Below are 10,946 nucleotides of genomic sequence, written 5' to 3' on the forward strand. Positions count from 1 at the left end.
AATGATGTTATAAAAATACTTAGCTCGTGGGGCTCTCTATTTGCCCACTCTCCAGTTGATCCCTGGTATGATATGAATTATTTTATTTTTAATTTTCTATCATAGTTATGAGTCATGTTTCTACATATCATGAAATGGATAAGTATGTTACCACGCGTAACTTATTAGATGAATTTTGAATATTGTTTATGCGAACTTTGAATGAAATTAGCTATCACTCCAAAGCTAGCATAATTAAAGTTATGTTGGCTATATGATTAGGATTTGGAAAATAACTAGGATGATTGGAAATAGCCTAACACCCCTACAACGTGCTCAAATTGATATCGAAAACTACGTGAATTATGAAGTAAAATGGGAGTGGACCTTTACTGAGCATGTTTAGGATTTCCTTTCTAAGTTGGAACAAGAAAAATTGTTCCAATATAATGAGGGGACGATCCTCTTGATATACCATCTCATAAGTACTATGCGGCCCGAATGGAAAGACGTGGCTTACTTCATGAGGGATCTGAATTATGGGTTGTATTCACAAGAAGGATGGGATATGATTGATTTTAAAGGATATTGTCAATATATCATAATCCTATGGAACCACGGATAACAAGAGCTAGTGCCAGAGCCCAAACCTGAGCCTGAGCATGAACTATAGCCAGAGTCAGAGGAAAAGCCTAATGAGGACTCAGAGGAAGAGCCTCAGGAGGACCCAGAAGAGAAGATCGAACTAGAGCCGGAAGAACCTGAACAAGATTCGAGCCACAAAATTTCATTGATTTGGTTACGGATTCTGAGCCAAAGTCATGCATTACTTTAGATGATGAGACTCCACCAAAATAAGATTCTTAAGCCTCATAAAAAATAAAAATAGATGTTATCTTCTTACTTGAGAAATGTTTTTTTTTTATTTAGTATTATTTTTTAAAATAAAATACTATATATAAAGATTTGGAAATTTTTAAGTCTTTTGCCATTATAAAAAAATTATTATTATTATGGTTGTTTTGTGTTATCAAATATTTCTAAATTAAAATTTTATTTGTGTTAAGAAAATGGCAAGACAACAACAAAACCAAGCTACAGCTCTTAGGGATTTATTGAGGGTTGTACAAGATTTGGGTAGACAACAAACACAAATTGGTTCCCAAAATGCAAATAGTAACAGAACTAGGTCAATTGTGGAACAGTTCCGTCACTATAAACCTCTGACCTTTGATGGCAAGGCAGATCCATTGGCAGCTGAAGAATGGATAAGAGGGATGGAGTGAATCTTCAAACATCTATCTAACACTGATGCTCAAAAGGTATTATGTGCAGAATTCATGTTAATTAGTTGATAATGCATGCCACTGGTGCGAGTTAGAATCGAGCACCAGAACAGAGGCACAACAGCGTGCTCTGACTTGGACATAATTTAAGAAAGAGGTTATGGGAAAATACTTCCCACAAGCTCTGAGAGATCAAAAAGAGACAGAATTCCTCCAACTTAAATAGAGAAAGATGAAGCTTGAAGATTATGAGAGAAAGTTCAAAAAACTCTCTAGGTACGCACCACACCTGGTGGACACAGAAGCAAAGAAAGTAGGAAGGTTCGAGTTGGAATTGCACTCTGAAATTGGTGGAATAATGGCCCACCAATTCACCACCTATAGCCAGGTATTACAGACTACCCAGGAAATTTCAAATAGGTTAGAGATTGACCAAACTTCCCAACAAGGGGCTGAGTCTTGGGGAAAGCGAAAATGGAATGGGTCTAACGAAGAAAAAGAAGAAGGACAGAACAAGAAAGTCAACTTTGGATCGAGCTTTGGCCGAGTCGTCTCACATTGTCCAAAGTGCAATAGGATGCATGGTGGTGAATGTTTGTTTGGGAAACACATGTCCTATCAATGTGGCAAAACATGTCACCTTTCCAAAAATTGCAAAGAAGACCCCTTGAAAAAGAATGATGAGCAAGAAAGAAGAGAAATGCACGAGTTTTTGCTTTAGCGCGGGAACAGACAATAGAAGACCAGAATGCAAGTAATTTCAAGGATGAAATTCTTTTAAGGAGGGGAGATTGTAACACATGAAAATTTTAAAGAAAATATAAATATATAAAATAATAAAATTTATCGTTATACAAAGGAAAAAAAGGACAAATGAAATATATTTTAAATTCTTATCTTAACTAGAATCAAATAATTAGATTTTGATAAAAAGAGATGAAGTATATTGATTTTGGATTGGGATAGTAGTTCTTTTAGATTGAATAAAACAACGATAAAGTACAATCTTTGTTTTATGATACACGCCACCTTGGATTTGACTCTATCAAATAATTTTTTTGGTTCATCAATTACTCTAGCCTATTCCTATATATAGGTATGATGGAAGAAGTTTTACATATACAATTCTAAATATTCACTTACGGGAGAGAGAGAGAGAGAGTAGTGTTGGGAATCTAAACGTTTGCATACTTCATTGTCAATCAATACACTTTCATCTAATCTGAGAGGTTGAGAAAAGAATTTGGGCACGAGCAATTATGTTTCATTTTATTTAGCAAGGTAAGATACTTTATGTGCAAGTGTTTTCGTTTTTCTTGTACTTTTATATTCAATTAAATATGTATGGATTGTCAGTGGACCTTCGGGTTCTTTAAAAAGAGAGATGAAATCCTACAAGATTATAAGATGACATAAGATGGGTATGTCGCTTGGTCACCAATATATTCCGTAAGAGCAGAGTGGTATGAAGTGTAAATTTTATTTGTTATATAATTGTGTATGAAAACTGCATGTATCTTACTGGATATTCTTCGAATACTCACTCTTACAAATTTTTATAGGTTAGTTTGGATCGATTAAAATTGTAGCAAGATGGTGATGCGGACTGCCAAGTGAATTGAAGAAAGGAAAAAGATATTAAACGTTTAGTTTATTTCTTTTCATGTTTCTAAATTTAATTGTTAGTTTTATTTGTTCAAAAACCCATTTGTTTAATTAGTCCATTGATTGTGTTTAAATTTTTAGAAACTCAGATCTTGCATTCAAATTGATATTTGTGATTGAAAATAAAGAACTCCTTTATTTGAGACAGTCCACAATTATAAAAGAGAAAATTGAATTTTTCATAACACTCCAACGTCTATAAAAATTTGGAGTGTTACAAGCCTTGGCCATGTTTTATACTACATTGAGGGGTTTTGCACTATGAATGAAATGGCCTTGACCATGTACATATAGTTCACTGTGGGGCATTGATCGTATTCAAGAATTGATTATTAGAGGTCTTGAGACCCGCTTTTGTTCACGGAAGGGGCCAAAGGCCTGTGGAGAAAGTTTTTTGCTCGAGGGACGAATTACAGATTTTAGTCAATGGTACATTTTTGATGGATTACTTGTGGTGTGATGAGATGATATTCTAAATTTGAGTTGAGGATTATATCATAACTATGAGATTATATATTTCAGTATTATGAGAATGTCTCACATCTGGACTATTCTTATTTGATGTTATATTTTGAACTGTTGAAGCAATATGAAATCGATTTCAGATAAAATTGTATAAGCGAGAAAGTATAATTATTTTCGAAATTTTTCACTCACTGTGTTATCAACTCATATATTTTTCCATGAATTTGCCTAGAGGTAGCAATTGATTCTTTATTCTTGGAAGAGACTAATGATTTCAAAATGATAGCCATACGACATGTTGAGTGTTGTGATTCATATTGATGAAGCGCAAAGTAAATAATTTGGGTCCATCGCATTATATTTTACAAAAGCATTTACTTTTGTAGCATTTTTTGTAGTAACTCATAGTCGACCTTGGTGATAGATTTGACATCTAGTCAACATCTACCATCAGTACACATCACATTTCGGATCCATTCAGGTAATTCGAGATGGGTCGTGTCAAGGGTATCAGAGCATGGTTTTGAAAAATTTTATAATCTATGCATTAGTGTATCATGCATATTCAGTGTGATGATTACATATCGTGGTGGTGGAAAGCACAGGCTCTTAAGGTCTTGCTACTAGGAAGTATGGAAACTAAAATTATAGAAGAATATTTTTATCAGATATAAAAATGACTAATATGTACATATATAGTTGCAATGATCTTATGATTGAAATTGTTATTAGTTGTGGTGTTGGAATTGTAGTGCATGTGACCTATTAAGAGTTGAACTTATTATCAGTTTTTAAAGTGATAGTTTTGATGGTTTCGCAGGTTGTTTACATATAGGCATTCGAATTGATTGAGGATACAACCACTAAGTACTAGTTTATATGTGGAATTATATGATTTTTTTATGTATACATAGGAAAATCTTTAGTTATAGCTTGCACGATAAATACAAGAAAATGATATAATATGTGTGATTGGTGACAATTAGTGAAGAATTTTAATTATCTTGGAAGCCAAATGGTCATTAGTATTATTAAAATTTTGTGGTTATTTGTGGCCACTTATGTGGGATGATGATAGAACTCATGATGATGTATACTTATGCTATATGATAAGAATTTGTGGAAGACAAAATGATGATTTGTTGATTGATAGATAACGTGTTATTGTGTATCCTAAGCATCAAGGAAATTAATGGTGATTCCAATTATTTCGATTATTTATGAGTTGTTTGATTATAAGGGATGTGAGAAAAATAGGGATGAACTTCATAATGATTACTTATTATGGGGTAATTAGTTGCTTTAGAAATAGAATTAAATGGATATGTGCATTTAGATATGTTTATGTGAATAATAAATAAATAAAAATTAGAGAATGGAAGGGTTGAAATTTATTGAGATTGGGAAATTAACATGTGGTATAGTGATGTGTGAAATGTTCACGTGATAAATATGAAGGTTATTATTTTGTGATATTAAGAAAATTTGATATAATTAAATATTTTAGGTATGATGATAAATGACAAGGTTACGTGATATAACATTATATGGTGAATAGCATGTAAATGAACGTAATGGTTGTCTTATAGCAAAATAATGTGATGATAGATTTGAGTTATTAAGTTAATTAATTTTGTTAATGCCATTTGTTCCATTATTATGCTATATTCCATATAATTTGGAAGCATGAAGTTAAATTTTGAAATTAAGATGAATTTATTGAAATTTTAGTGATGTAATTTTTTGACTATTTTCAATTGTATTTTTGGATCATGAACAAAGTATTCCATATTTATCAAAATATATTTGTTAAGGAATATTTGGATGACGTGTTGGATATGTCTAAAGTTTAAGATGATCATCAAATATAGATCTCACTCATTGTGAAATACTATCTTTATGTTTCATTATCTTAATTAAAGGTCTTTATGTGATATACAAGAAGGATTATGCATTGATGATAGACCAACAACCTATTTATGGAATAAGAGTATATATGTCACACCCCCAAATTAATATTGATATCTATACACAACCTAGACATAGAATTTTACATATATATATTTTTTTGAGTTTGTTAACTTCTAATCACCTGTGACACAATCATATAATATATCGAAACCCAAAATCATATCGCCATAATCCAACATATATATTCAGAGCTTATAAACATGTCTACAGGCCATTTCAAAAGTACACTATATAGGATTCCAAAATATAACCCAACAGATGGCAGCCTACAAAATAACCCTACAGGTCATCACCCATGTACATCGAACTCTGAAATCCTGTAGGAGCTCCACAGCTAGCCATGCTCTCTATGTAGTTCCATGTTCACCTACAATACAAGAACTTCATAAGCCAATGCTTAGTAAGCAAAATCATGCATGTCCTGAACATGAGTAATAACAACATATGACACCATGCCATTTACTTTAAATATCACGATAAAAATATCATATTTCAATATTCGTCAAAGTCGACTAGAAATCATTTCACTTGAAATCTTTCATTTCATTGGGCCCTTGACCCACCTATTATGCACCGGATAGAGCTCTGCATAATATCAATATCAATACTCAAGTGGCCAATATGAAATCGACACCGGCGAGTGGACCATCCTCTCGTGACCACTAGAGGCCCATCCCCTAACTACCCCTATGATTACCCAAGAAGTCTCCCACCCGACAGCGCCAATAATCATGACAAGGGCATAGTCGAGTGGTCCGCCCTCCCGTGATCACCAAAGGCCCATCCCCTATCTACCTTTGCAATCACCCAGGAAGTAACACCCGCAATGCCAAACATATCACATAAACATGCCTCACATGCCTCGGTGCCCTAGTAGTGGTCAATAAAACATTTATAATCAAACTCACTTTGAAATCATGTTTTGCATGCAGTATTTTCAACCATAATCACATGTCGTGCATGCATATGAAAATGCTCATGAATGACATATTTAATGTAATTTGCTGTCTATAGGTTAAGCAACCTCATACTCAATGATCGTAACCACCATATGATGTGCTATAAGTCTCTTATCAAAGTTATGTAGATAACTCAACATTACTATGTCACATATACTAGGTTCTTGCATCGTAGTTGCAAATGGATTTTCACTTACCTTTCGCCTTTATGTGTGTAAGCTCCTATGGAGTGTGTATCAATTCCCTTTTTCGTTCAACGTGGAAAAGTCGCCTGTATTATCATCTAATATTAAATACAATCCTCTATTTAATAATCTTAACACACACAATCCCAAAGTACGTCCATTCACGCCAAAACAATTTAGACAAAATCATTATTTCAAGTTACCGATGGTATTACAAACTAATCCCATAAGTCTCGCTATCTCTCGAGTCCAATTATGAACGTCAACGTCATCCAATTGTTTTCGACAACCTAGTATTCCTTAGGATATATTTTCTAGGTCCAAGAGTTCATTAGGGGACATCTAAATGTTGAAATCACATTAAATACCCAAATGGACAGAATCTGTTTTCTAGGTTTCCATCACCGTCCACTCATTTTTCAAATTCTTTTTCATGTCCTTACCTACATTTAACGGCTCCCAAACTTTTACCACACACCTATAACATATATGTGAAGATAATCAGATCATAAGGTTGTGACAAATGAAGTGTTTGGAGCTTCAAAAATGTCCATTTTCCACTACACAAAATCAGGCAGTTTTTCCCTTTGACTGTTTTCGGTTTCCATTTTATTATTATGATACCAACAGAATTCTAGGCCATTAAAATCAATTCTACACTCCCTACTTACATATAAAAATGTTCATATTGATATATATAAGTTAAACACTAAGTATCATCCCAAAATCAAGGTATAAATCACTCAATCCAGCAATTCCTCATCTCTGTCCAGATTACTTTCTTTCAAATTCTTGCAATTAATTACCCCTATTTAGGCATCATAACATCATTACCAACACTCCAACTTAATCAAAAACAAGTTCAGATGTTCAAGAAATCATAAACCCCTTAAGAAATAATAGAAACAAACCTCAAAACTGTGGAGTAACAAAGCTGTTCAGAAATTCCAGCTTCTTGTTTCTATTTCTCTTTGACTGTTTCACCCTCTTTTCACTTGGAATTACTTAGGGACGAGTTCAGGGAGTTAATATATTATCTAGGAGGTAAATGAGTGGTCTTTAAATAGTTGAAGTCATGCATATTACTTAAGGAGCCATATGTGACTTAAAAGAGTTATAAATATCTTGTGTAAAGTTCTAAGGACTTATAGGACGTGTTGGAGGCTTCAGGTTGAAGGAATTAGAGGTTAAAGTGGCAAGTCGTCACATGTTAAGTAGGTGTTGTCTCCTTTGATTAAATTCTGATTTTACATCTATCCTTGCAGGTATAAATCAAGTGTCATTCGTTTATTTTGATGTGCTTACAATCTATTTCACTTGCATTACGATCCCAAAGTACTTTATAGATCTAATTCCTCAGCTGTTCATTTAATTTCTTACCCGATTCTCAACCGATTTCAACAATTCGCACCTCAATATTTATAATGTCGTATAAGACATATATTATTACGTTGTGATAATGTCACTTCATCCCTCATGTCCCAAATATGTGAATTACCTATCTAGGGTTTAAGGTGACCTCGATTAGCCGAATGGAAAGCTTGAACCTTCGTTGATACAAATTTTCGGCCTTTCAAATATTACATTACTTACCAAGCCAATCTCCAACATTTAATTAATCTAACTTTCTATCATAGCTCAATATAAAATTCACCACCTAAATCGAAGAGTCGAAGGTTATCATCATGTAAAGATTTTAAAGCCTTGATGATCAAATGCATCATTTTAAGAGAAGGCAATCAGGAAATTGATACAAATGACAATGTAATTAGCATGAAATGCATGAATCATATTGGCCAAATGTAGAACGTGAAGTTTGGGGTATTACAATATATTTTTATGGATTAAATGTTATTATTGTCTCTTAATCGAAAGAAAGAACAAAATTGTATGGGTATAGAAATGTCAAAAGTTTTACTATCAAAAAATTCTAAGGAAATATTCGCTCTTATATATAAAGATGATAAGTGATTGATTCACAATAATGATTTATGTTATGATTTAGAAAGTGTTCTGCAAGTGAAATGATAAATGTGGATTATGTTGTAGATTTTTAAAGAGATATGATTAAAACATGATATATGGTTGGCTATATTTGGGATTGATATTTAGAAATTGTGGATTGGTGGAAAGATCAATACTTAACGACCACATGAGGTTAAAGTATATTTGTATTCAAGAAGGAGTTGAAATTTAAGTTGTGTATATATTATCATTAGGTGAAAATGAAAAGCAAAAATTATCACATATTGATCATTAGGGTGATATTTAAGGCATCGGTTGAATATGTATTCCATATGTTCGAGGCTCAGTAAATAGACATCAAATTATCAGTGGGGCTAAAAGAAAATCTTACATATGAGGAAGAACTAAGGGTCCATTTGATTGCAAAGATGAAATTGAATTGAATTCAAAACAAATTCCAGGGAATTGAATTGCCTAAAAATTATTTTCCTGAGAATTGTAAATTATTGTGTTTGATTGATATAGTTTTTCACGTGGAAAATGTTAAAATAAAAATATTTTTTGGTGTTCATTTGACTTTATTTTACATGAAAATTGTCAATTAAAGAGATATATTTTACTGGTATTTGGAATGAAATTTGTTTCCATTGCCAACAAAAAAAAATTCAAGAAAAATCTATTTCTTTGTGCTCGTTTGACTTGTTTTACATGAAAATTATCAATTAAAGGAAAATATTTTTTTTACAATAATTCTTAAAATTTGTTTCCATTGCCAATATATATATATATAATTGTACTTCCCTATAAAACCAAGAATCTGAATTCCATGGAAAACTAAACCCTATCAAACAACTAAAAGTTGGAAAATGCAAGGTAAATTCAATTTTCCATGGAAAAAATTAACCAATCAAACATACCCTAATTCAAGTATTAGATAGAAAAGAACAGGTCGTGCGTAGGAAGACTACTATTTCTTTGGTTAAAGTCTTATGAAAAAATCATGTTATAGAAAAAGCGACATGGGAAAGTGAAGAGCAAATGCATTCCAATTATCCACAGCTTTTTCGTACTTAATCAATTGAATTTCAAAGACGAAATTCTTTAAAGGGGGTGAGTTTTGTAATACCTTAATAACAAAAAAAATGCCAAAAATGAAAAAAAAAGGAAAAAAATTAAAAAAAAAAAGAGAGAGAAAGAAATTGTGCTATTTCAAGAGCAACAATGAAATATTTGTAACAGAAAGATCTATGATTAATCTTATTCTGGAATATTAATTATAGTGTTGTGTTACTTTATGAGCAACAACATAATAAATTTTCAATTTAAAATTTTGGAGTATAATTGAGAAAATATTGAAAATTGCATAGATATAAATGTGTGCGCAGTAATAATAATGAATTATAATAATTAGTTGATTTCATTTGGGGGGGGGGGGGGGCGGAGAGAGAGAGAGAGAGAGATTTTATGCATGCAAAAGAAGAGGAAACATTGAATGTTATGCTATTCACGAGCCTTGATTTATTTATAAATAGAAAATTATTTTCCTTTAAAAATTACAACCCAATATTGAGTAATTTAATTTGTATTTTTTTAGGAACACAACAAGAGAAATATACTTTTAGACACGTGCTACTTCAATAACATGCTATATTTAATTATTGCTTCTTCAAAAGTAATAGATCATATTATTTTAGAATATTGAAAATTATAATTTCATGTTATTCAGGAACTATAATATATTATAAATTTTGTAAAAATTTATTCTTCGAGAGAATATGTTAGATCTATATTATTATACTCTTCGGAAGCAAGTAAAATCTAACTACAATATTAATGTACATAATGTTGTGCTACTTCAAGAGCAACAGCACGATATATTTAAAATTTATAGAACTAAAAAAATTAATCAATTTATATTACAATAATTTTTTTGAACAAGAGTATATAATTCCCACATTAAATGCACGCATATAAATTAGGTTATTATAATTTAATCGTGCAACTTAATAGGGAGAACGTACAAATTGTACATCAAATATGAATGTGTGCCTACATCAATAATGTATTATAATAATTAAATTGATTATTATAATAATCCTCTCCTTTTTCTCCATTGGACAATTTTCAATCAAATTTTTGTACAAAATTTCCCAACGCAAATTCAATGATTGCTATTGTGAAACTGATTCCAAGGTACCCTATTCTATCTGCACCGAATGGAATCAATTGGAAACATGTTCCTTTGAAGTCTATAGAGGAATTCAAGAATCTCTCAAGTTGAAATTAAAGACCAAAAGAAAGTGAGATTTAGCTTCAATAAATTCATGTTGATAATGTGTTATAAAATCGAAGAAATAAGAGAGAAAATAGAACGTCAAAACTCAAATGTGTATCTTATCGAGAATCAAGGTTCCGTATTTATATGATTCAAAATGAGAATTACAATCATAGTAGAATCGATTCTTCTAGAA

General features: G+C 31.8%; 1 long non-coding RNA gene across 1 annotated transcript; it reads right to left on the reverse strand.

Annotated features, from left to right (window-relative positions):
- Positions 1 to 5,694: 5,694 nt before the first annotated feature.
- Positions 5,695 to 7,566, reverse strand: LOC111370252. Its single transcript, XR_002698355.1, has 3 exons — positions 7,422 to 7,566; positions 6,523 to 6,596; positions 5,695 to 5,733 (listed from the first exon to the last, which is right to left on the reverse strand). It is a non-coding gene; the product is annotated as an uncharacterized LOC111370252 (long non-coding RNA).
- Positions 7,567 to 10,946: the final 3,380 nt, after the last annotated feature.

The sequence above is a fragment of the Olea europaea genome, chromosome 21 (assembly GCF_002742605.1).
Source record: "Olea europaea var. sylvestris chromosome 21, O_europaea_v1, whole genome shotgun sequence".
NCBI lineage: Eukaryota > Viridiplantae > Streptophyta > Magnoliopsida > Lamiales > Oleaceae > Olea > Olea europaea.